At 41.6% G+C, this 9,847-nt stretch overlaps 1 long non-coding RNA gene across 1 annotated transcript; it reads right to left on the reverse strand.

The window, feature by feature from the left end:
* Positions 1 to 314: 314 nt before the first annotated feature.
* Positions 315 to 9,699, reverse strand: LOC141942801 (uncharacterized). Its single transcript, XR_012628746.1, has 3 exons — positions 9,587 to 9,699; positions 2,421 to 2,641; positions 315 to 692 (listed from the first exon to the last, which is right to left on the reverse strand). It is a non-coding gene; the product is annotated as an uncharacterized LOC141942801 (long non-coding RNA).
* Between the last annotated feature and the right edge of the window lie 148 nt (positions 9,700 to 9,847).

Genomic DNA, 9,847 nt, shown 5'->3' on the forward strand with positions numbered 1-9,847 from the left:
TCCACCACCAGTTAGAACTGTATTTCTGACCATAATAGCTACAGGGGTTGCAGCAGTGACATTTTCCCCAGCCCTTGGCCCTTGACTAAATGAATTAGAAATTCTGAGAAATTTATTCCAGCCTCTATAAAAGAAAACTATCGCTTTGCTGTGTGCAAATAGCAGGGTGCAGCCCTCCAGAAATCAAGCACAAAATGAGGCCTACCACAGCCGGGGTTTTTGATGGTTCCACAGGAGACTGGAAGGCTATAAAGGATATCTGAATTGCCACAGCACTCCTAATTTACAAAAAGGGTCTAAAAATTAAATTGGGCTATTTTAACAAATAAGATCTTTAAGCAGTATAGCAGAGGTGATATTTTAGACTGCTGTTCATGAGCAAAAATGACACCTGATCAGATGAACAGTAGAAATACAGCAGTACAAGACAGTTAACAGTACGTTTGAGCTCTAAGTTGGTTCCATGAGAAAAGGCTGTAGCAGTGCAGAATTCCTGTGAGCATCCAGAGAGAGGTATTTAATTTTCCTTCTGAAATGTTCCTGTCACAGAAAGCCTGGTAAAGGATCTGCACATGCATCCATTCTGCTTTACCTGCTAAAGAGTTCGTTAGCAAGCAGGGTGTTTTCAGGCTTTGAGACCAGGTTCATTCCTGCACATTCACACAGTATTCACTCTTCAGGGTGACCTAGAACTGGAGGCACAGCATGAGGAACAGAGGGTTTGTAATTATAGTGGTTAAAATTCTCTCAATTCCCCCCAGAAATCTACCTTTTAAAGCTCTCTCCCTTGAAATCACTTTCCAGAGTCAGGACAGTATTGCTCATCTCATGACAGAAAGGAAGTAAGAAATTACATTCCTGAGAACAGAGGAAGTTAAGGGAGGTGACAGAGGGACTGAGATGCACCTTATTCAGCACTAAGTTTTAAGGGAACCAGGTATCTAAGGAAGGTGTTGGGAAGAGGTGAGAGAAACAGCTGTTTAGGGGAGAAACGTGTGATTGGAGATAAATATTCCAGATACTTCAGATAGGTATGCATTCCCTTATCTGCCTCAAGCAGATGAGTTAGCCCTTGAAAATGCAACTAAGACTATATAAAGCCATTTTTCTCCACATGTAGGTTGACTTTTCAGGGAATTGAGTACATTCGTAAGTGTGCTGGGTTTGTGTGTGTGGCAGGGGGTTTTGGTAGCGGGAGAGGGGGCTACAGTGGTGAGAAGCTTCTCAAAGGTCCCCCAGCTCCAAGTCAGACCCACCTCTGTCCCAAGGCCCAGCCAAATAGCAATGGTGGCTGTGCTTCTGTGATAATGTATTTAAGAAGGGGAACCTGGGAGGAGGAGTTGGAGTTATGAGGAGGACACCTCTGCAAACACTGAGGTCAGTGGAAGAAAGGAGGAAGGGGGGGAGGTGCACAAGAGCAGAGACCCCCCTGCAGCCCGTGGTGAGAGGGCAGGGCTGCCCCCCGCTGCTGCCCATGGAGGTCACCTGTGGAGCAGATGCCCACCTGCAGCCTGTGGAGAACCTCATGCTGGAGCAGGTGGCTGTGCCCAAAGGAGGCTGGGACTCTGTGGGAAGAAGCCCCCGCTGTTGTAGTTCTGCACTGGGAAGATTGTAACATGCGGGACTGACCAATGCCAGAGCAGCTTGGGAAGAGCTGCAGCCCGTGGGAAGGACTCACATCTGAGAAAGTTTGTGGAGGACTGTCTCCCGTGAGAGGGACCCCATGCTGGAGCAGAGGAAGAGTGCGAGGCGTCCTCCCCTTGAGGAGGAAGGTCTGTTGGGACTGACTGCCCCCCTGCTGTCCCCTGCCCCATGCACCGCTGGAGGGGAGAGGTAGAGAAATCGTGAGCAAGCTGAGCCAGGGAAGAAGGGAAGGAAGCTGAGCCAGGGAAGAAGGGAGGGGTGGAGGAAGGTGTTTTTAAGATGTGGTAATGCTTTTCACTGTCCTACTCTGTCTGTTAAGTGTTGTTGTTGACAGTGTTCAAAATAAATTGAGGTTCTTTTTCTTCCCCTAATGAGTCTGTCTTTTGCCCATGACTGTAATGGGGGAGTCATCCCTCCCCATCCTTATCTTGATTCCTGAGCCTTTGGTTTTATTTTCTCCTTCCCATTCCTGAGGGGGAAGGGTGAGCAAGGGGCTGCATGGTGCTCAGTTTTCCCCTGGGCTCAAATCACTACAGTAAGGCAGAATTTTCCTCTACAAATGACGTGTTGACTCTTCCAAGTAGATCATATTTATTCGGGTGTCCGCTAGTTCTATTGCCCATCATACTTCCTACTGATTTGCAAGGGAGAGAGAGCAGACTTCCTGCCCCAGCCCATCAGGCACCCTGTCTTCCATGGAATTCTTTTTAAAAACTGACATCCCATCCTGCAGACAACAGGTATGGGTACACTTTTCAAACTGTAGTTATGCACACCTGTTAGCAATTTCCATCTGGTCCTAGTGGTTTCTTACTGTCATTTTATCAGTTTCATCCATTTTCTCTTCAAAATCCCTTCCATTTCCAGGATATCCACTGGTGAACACCAGCTCAAATAGTTTATGAACTTCTCTGCAACGGCCTTGTTTTCTTTGAGTACTCCTGATAATATCATGGTTATCAATTAGTCCAGCAGACTTCTGGAAGGCTTCCTTTTCCTAAGGATTGAAGAAAGATTTATTATTAGCTTTGATTCCTTTGAGGAGGGACCCAATCTAACTGTTTTCTTACATTTAATCTGCAGGAATATGTGGGGTTTTTCTAATTCTTTCATTTCAGTATTACTTCATCTTTTTTTAAAGAAAGCTTCTGGTTTCTAATAGCCTCTTTTAGGCTGCTGTATACCTGTGGTCCCTCCCTTTTGCCCATTCTCAAGCTTTCCTTAATAATCCAAGTTTGTATAGACCTTAAATTTCTAAAATGTGCATCTTAAAATAGCTTCCTTGCTGCCTCTAAGAATTTAATTTAGCTGCACTTTTGAAGTTGCTTTTTAACAAACTCTCTTGTTTTTACATAGGTGCTCTTTTGAAACTTAGGACAGATTTGCTGAATGTTTTGGCTGCTGCTGTTCCTGTAATGATACTGCATCAATGTATGTTAAGGCGGTTGTCACAGAATGGCTCTTCAAATATGAGATTTCAAACCAGATCCTGAATGCCACTCAGGGTGAAGTCAAAAGCTGTATATCTTCTTGTTGGCTTTCTAACAAGCTGTTCGATGGAAGAGACACTGAAAATGCCTAAAAAGTCAGTCTCTGTGTTACATCTAGGTGTAACAATTGTACAATCTACATACAAGCAACAAAGTCTCCTGTTCCTGCTGTATTTTCTGCCCTTGCTGATCTACTTGATCCTCCTTGGAATTTCACTATTAGTAAATCAGACCCAATATTGGGTTGGTTAATTATGGAACAAGTCAGTAATTATTTCTATTCCTCTAAAATCTCCCTCTTTAGACTTGAGATATCCGTGCAGATACTATCTGAGTTCTAAGAAGTTTGTTAACTGGATTTGATTTAAAGAGCATCTTTTCCAAAACCAAAATGGTTTTAAGAGGAGGTGAACTTCCTGTCACTCTGAAATCTGGCCAACACTGATAAAATGTTGCCTGGCTCAGTAACTCCTACAGGGGCTGTGCTGTGTCAGACTTCCTGGAAGATATAGAGGTGCAAGTAAATCCACATCCACAGATACGCTGTGCCAGCAGAAGAAGTACCAGGAAGGGCTTATGGTACTCAGGTGAAGGGCTTCGCTTCAGGACTTCAAGATTTTTATAGAACTGCAGACAGGGGATGGATATGTGAACGTTTTAATAAAAGGTATCTATTACTGGCAGTATCAGTACACAATCCTGAAGATTGGCCATAGTCTCCGAGCCAATAGGGTAGTGCAGGATATTGTATTTGTTGTTTCTTTACTACTATGAGATGGAGTAAAGCTGCCTTCTACTATATTTGTTTGTTGATCACTGAATGCCCATTGGTTATAATGAAAATGTATTGGAACAGTACATTTTCTGCTGTATTTTTTCTGCCATGGAATTCATCTTACTGTTATGATTTGATTTTTATTTAACAAAGGCAGAGGGTTCAATAATGTTTTATCTGCCACCTGATGTCTCTAAAGGAAAACATGACAAAAATGTATTTAAGTTCTTAACCTTTTATAATACCGTTTTATACAATAAACACAAAAAAAGTTTTCAAAATAAAATAATTGGGACATATATTTCCACTGGTAAAAGAGAAATTAAGAAGGAAAATATTTCTTCCTATGATGTATAATGTTAAACCATGATGGCAAAATAAGTACATAATCTATTAAATTTGTACATTCAGCAAGTATGTCAATACATGCAGAAGCATTATTTTTTGTCCAGTGACATACTCTTCATTTTATCTATTTTATAAACTTTGGTTCCTAGAAATTCTTTACAGACTGTTTAATGTGAATACAGTAATTAATAAGCCTTCCTATTTATTTGCCTAATGTGCTGCCAGATGAATCTGATATTCTATTTTACTCATCTGGCAACCATACACACTTACTGACTGCCTATTTTAATCCTGCCTTTAAGTCTCTTAACATAAATAAAGCTAATCCATCCAGGATCCTCTTCCTCTCTGATCATTTTATCTTCAGCTTCTTCTGGGTTTAACTTTGTATTTTTATTCTCAATGAACCAAGCTTATAGACCTATATTTTATAGTTTTGAATGTCATTTTACTGAGAAGAGCTGTGGATGAGTGTTAACCACCAAATGATACTGAACGTCATCCAGCATTTGGCTATTTCATTTTTCTTATGCAATACAGAGATAATAGCATGAAGTAATCTATACGACAGGTATGCTTACTAACATGTTTAATAAGATAGATGAATATAGTACATCTGAGTTCAGAACACGGCCTACCTTATTACAACGCAAATAAGAAGTAAGCATGTGTTGTAATTTGGTACATGTTTTTCTTTGATTTATTGAATTACAGAGGCACAAAGCCTCTAAAGATGACATCAGAAGTTACCCAACAATTTATAATAGCAGTGAGAGGATTACGAGCTACTGTAATCTTTTCTTCGAGTCACTGACAGACATAAACAAGATCCTCAGAAGTGATGTGGCTGCCTTGCAAGTGATAGAAGGAAAATTAAGATAGAAGGCAAAGAGGTATCACAGATACATCCAGAAAAATCACACCTTTTGAAGTTACAGTGGATAAAAAGGCTCTGAAGGAAAGAAACGTTGAATATCTCTTCTTCAGTAATTCTCACACACTTTAGGGCTCTACCAGTTTTCAGTGTGAATCTAAGTAGTTGTTAAGAACATCTTGTTTCGTTCTGCAAAGTATGGCATCAAAGTCAGGGGTGTGCAAGTATAAGCACTAATTGATCTGCACACCTGTGTCTCACTGATTTGAGTGGAAATGGAGCAGATCACTCACATCCGTGATGTAACACTTTTAGAATCACTGTGTTCTATGTGATTAAAAATCTGATCATAGTTTGATTTTGTTGTTTTTTGAAACAACAACAACAACAAAAAAAACCACAACAGAGAAAGCACGCTTTGAATTAGCTTTGAGTAAGCCTGCTGCAGTCTGCACTGTGGCTGTAGTGGGCCTTTCAGTAGTTTACTTTGTATCTCCACCAATGGAAGGAATAAGAGCAATGCAGGGGCTTACAATATATTGCAACCTCTTTTGATTTCCAGAATGAGCCTGACTTTGAAATCTCACATCATTTTTCTTTAAAGAGGAAAAACGGAGACAGGCATTTCTTTAATGCAACTCCATTCATTAGCAGAGGATGTTTATAAAGTCTTTTTTTCTCTCTGGCCATAGTAAGACTATTTTGCTTTGACCACAGGTTTGTCTTTTCTTCTGGATACTGTTTCTTACAAAGGCTCTCTTTCACTCTTATTTTTTAAAATCATGCTATATATTTTTTTGTGGCCATCTTTGGGACGTTTGTCTTTGTGTGCACTTGTGATGGTTTTGCCGTTTCTCTTTTTTACATGCACGTACAGGCACACACAACCTACATAACTGTTGCATTTGGTAGGAGAATCTCAGTAAGTGCCCGTACCATCTGGCCAAGGCATAATAGTGCACATTTGCATGTGGTCTAGCTCCTGGGTGGTATTTTTGCATTGTTTCAGCTATCGCTAGACAAAGAGGCATTTAATTGTGTCTTCAGTGAGCCTGAACAGAAGACAGCTACTATACCCAAGAGCTTCACTGGGAAAGTGCGATTGCCCAACCCCCACTACTGCAACCTACAGAAGCAAAGTGAGGAGGGGGAACACCAGCTAAGGCACGCTCTTAATTAAGTAATGTCAAATTCAGTGGCCATTTTCTTCCTAACCAGCAGCTGTCTTAGCTGCCAGCTGCTGTAGCCTTTTTGCAGCAGCGATCTGACCCCATGAGACATTGCTGACCTCTCCTTCTGCCCTTGCTTGCTAACCTCACGCACTCCCAGCCTTGCACCGCTTTGGAGAAGTTGGGAGGACAGCAGGAATACAGCATTGGCATAAATCAAGGATCATGAATGGGCTATAAAATTTCTGACTCATGCGCTTCTGTGTGAGTTTGTCTGTGACACAAGGGGACAGGCAGCTAGAAAGTGACATGAAAAGCCTGACAGAGACAAAAGAGCTCTACTCAGGGAAGGTCACAGCAAAGGTCAGTGAACTTCCCTGGTGAGGATGAGTGTGCCACCAGATACTGGGAAATGGCAGTGGATGGACCTCCAGGAGGCGTGAATCGGTTCACTTATCAAATCAGAAAATCAAGGCCAAATTGGAAAACAAAAGCTCTGAAATACCACAGAATCCACATAATTTTTACTATGGGGATGATAATATAGGGCTGTTTAAAAGTAAAAGCCATCACAACAGCAACAACTAAAAGATCTTAGGTCAAATCTTTCAGAGTTTGTTATCCCTGGCTGATCCACTAATGCAGTCTGTGTTATTTTCAAACACTGAGGAGGACAAGTAAGCAAGTTTGTTAATTCCTCAATTAGGGGGCTCACTGTTCTTTAAATTACATATATTTTAAAATTGTTTAATTGCTATGCATCCTTGGCTTCTTCAAGTAAGCAGGGAAACAGCATGCTCTTATTCTCCACTTCAGAAATGCAGCAAATAAATGAAATTGAGTAACAGAAGGAACCCTGTCTACTAGTTAGAATGAGAGTCCTCTTTTTTCCTAACCTACATCATTGTCAACCACTACAAAATGAGCACAAACATAAACCAGCATTGCCCCAGTAAGGGTACTGAAAGACACAATAGAAGTAAATGGTAAACTTATGCTCAGACATGAAACTAAATGTGAATTAAATACTAACAAAGTTTAGTAAAGTACCCTAAATTACTAATGATGATTATACTGAAATCTCATGGAGAAGCAGCTGATGACATTGGAGCAGGAGAGAGTGGACTGGATCAACCAGTATGCTTTAGGTTTTTTACACCACGTCAGTGACACCAAGTGCTTGTAAACCCTGCTTAACCAGGTAAATGATGTCTACAAGTCCTTAGGCTTCTTTAAATGGCACAAAGCAGCAACCAAAGCATATGAAGGTACCTGTCTTGTGTTGCTTGATAGCTTGATTTGTTGGTTACTTGGAAAAGGAGCAGATTTTTCATGGGCTTTACACAGTACAATACTTGCTAGAAACATGGATCATTTAAGAGTGATTCTGCCCATTCAGTAACATTTTGCTTTAAGAAGGTTAAACCAAGACTTAATAATGACTTGGATCTGGAATATGTAAAATCACAATCTGTGAATGTGTCCTTTAAAGGTACTTCATGATGTTGGTTGGTAATTGGTTGCCTGTCTTCAGAATTTGGACCTAAATGCTGTCACAGCATGAGCTGCATGAATCAGTAAGTAGCTATTTTCACTTGTTGAAGAAAATAATAGTTGCAACCTTTGTATTTTACAAGTATCCTAGAAGTGTTTCCTAATTCACTCTCACAATATTTTCTTTCTACAAACAACAGGCAGATACAAGTATTATCAATACTAGACAAATGAAGGTGAGAACTGTCAGAAAGACAGGTATCCACCCGTAGTTACACTTCAGTAATAGCATGGCATCAAATTCCCTCGGCTGTTTGACCATGCTAGTGGAAGTGTTTATCACACAACAAACCAGGATCAGCTACTTTTTTTCTGTCGCCTTGGTCCCCTAATCAGCTGGGCTACTTAGCCACTTTTTACCAATTACACTGTCATAATAGCGAGTATGTTTATATGAATACACTTATTCTGACAAAGGAATAGGATGTATGTTTTTCTGTTCTGGAGTTAGTAAGCAGAAACTTCCACTTAACCTCTAAGCCTAGGAAATACATACTTTTTTTTTTTTTTTTTTTATTAAGGATGGGGCCAGAAGTCCACAGTGGATAGAACACAACTGCAGAAAATCCTGAGATTATAGTTTGGATTTTGAATCACACTTTCTGGGGGGATGCCCGGAAATGAGAATATTTTGTGTACTAAGATCAGAATAAGGATTGGTGTAGTTTCATTTAAGTCAATGACGTTGAAGCAGGAAGAAAGAATCCGATCCTGCAAAGTTTTGAATGAAATCACAGGCTGTGCCCGACAGCTAGTGGGAAGACAACTGAGATTTAAACAAGGAATGGGATCCCAGCACTAATGGCTGGATCAAGCAAATATGTGCCCTGAAGTCTTTTGCAGCTATTCTCCCACTCATTCAGCATCTCTCCATGTTCTTTGTAAAAGCAACTTCCTCTTGACTTCGGAACCAGTAGAAAGTGTCTTGCAGTAATATTACATTAGAGATGTTTTAGTACTTATTGACAATAGCTTTGAGAGCAATACTCAGAAAACATAAGCCCAGTTAGCTTTATAGGCACAAGTAGTACCTTCTTCGAGATCAACCCATGTAAATGGGAGAAATATAATGTACGTATTAATCAGACTTAGTTTTATGACAGATCACTGCTATAATGTAAAGGACAGATATTTCTTTTGCACTGTTGCAATACTGTGTGCCTTTTCTGCTCCTTTAGAATTTTACCGTCAATTATGTTAAGATGGGATAACCCCATTTGCCTGTAGAAAACCAATGTGAATTAGCTCCAAACTCTTCTTATTGCGATGGATGGTAAACCTCAACCACAGCAAGACAGGTATAACTACTTATTCTTGGAGTAAATTTTGTTGGTATTATTTTAGTAAAATAATTTGTATCAGCTGTTAAATGTCAATTTAATATCTTTCTCTTTCCAGGAAGAAGAACAGCATCCTTCCTGTGATAATGGCACCATGACTGCGTGCAGCTTATTTTTCTAATTTTAGTTATTGCCTTACTAAATATTGAATTTGTGATGGTTTTTCCCGCCCCCTCCCCCAAATGAAAGCTAAAAACAGAGCCAAAGAATGATTATAGACCATACAGCCCCACAGACCAACGCTGCCCTCCACACTAAAGCAGAGTCACTTGAAAAATTTGGGATACAGCCTGAGTGATGAAAAACACGGACAGCGAAGACAGCGACCTCCCCTCTCCCCGGCTGATGGAAACGTAGCCAAGATTTAGGAGCCTGGTTTAGCCCCCCCTTACCTCTGCCACTCGCCAGCCCAGTCGCCAGGCCGCCGCTGGCCTTGCCCTCTCGGGGAAATTACGAGCCCTGAAGGGCACCTGAGGTTCCGGCCTCCGCTCCCCCGCGTCTGCGCAGAGGTGCCGCCGGGCGGGGAGAGGAGGGGAGGGGAGGAGCGGCGCGGAGCGGCCGGGCCGCTCCGCGCCGCTCCTCCCCTCCCCTCCTCTCCCCGCCCGGCGGCACCTCCGGGCGGCGGCTCCTCCTTCCCCCCCCCCCCACCGCCG

This window comes from Strix uralensis, chromosome 4 (genome assembly GCF_047716275.1).
Source record: "Strix uralensis isolate ZFMK-TIS-50842 chromosome 4, bStrUra1, whole genome shotgun sequence".
Lineage (NCBI taxonomy): Eukaryota > Metazoa > Chordata > Aves > Strigiformes > Strigidae > Strix > Strix uralensis.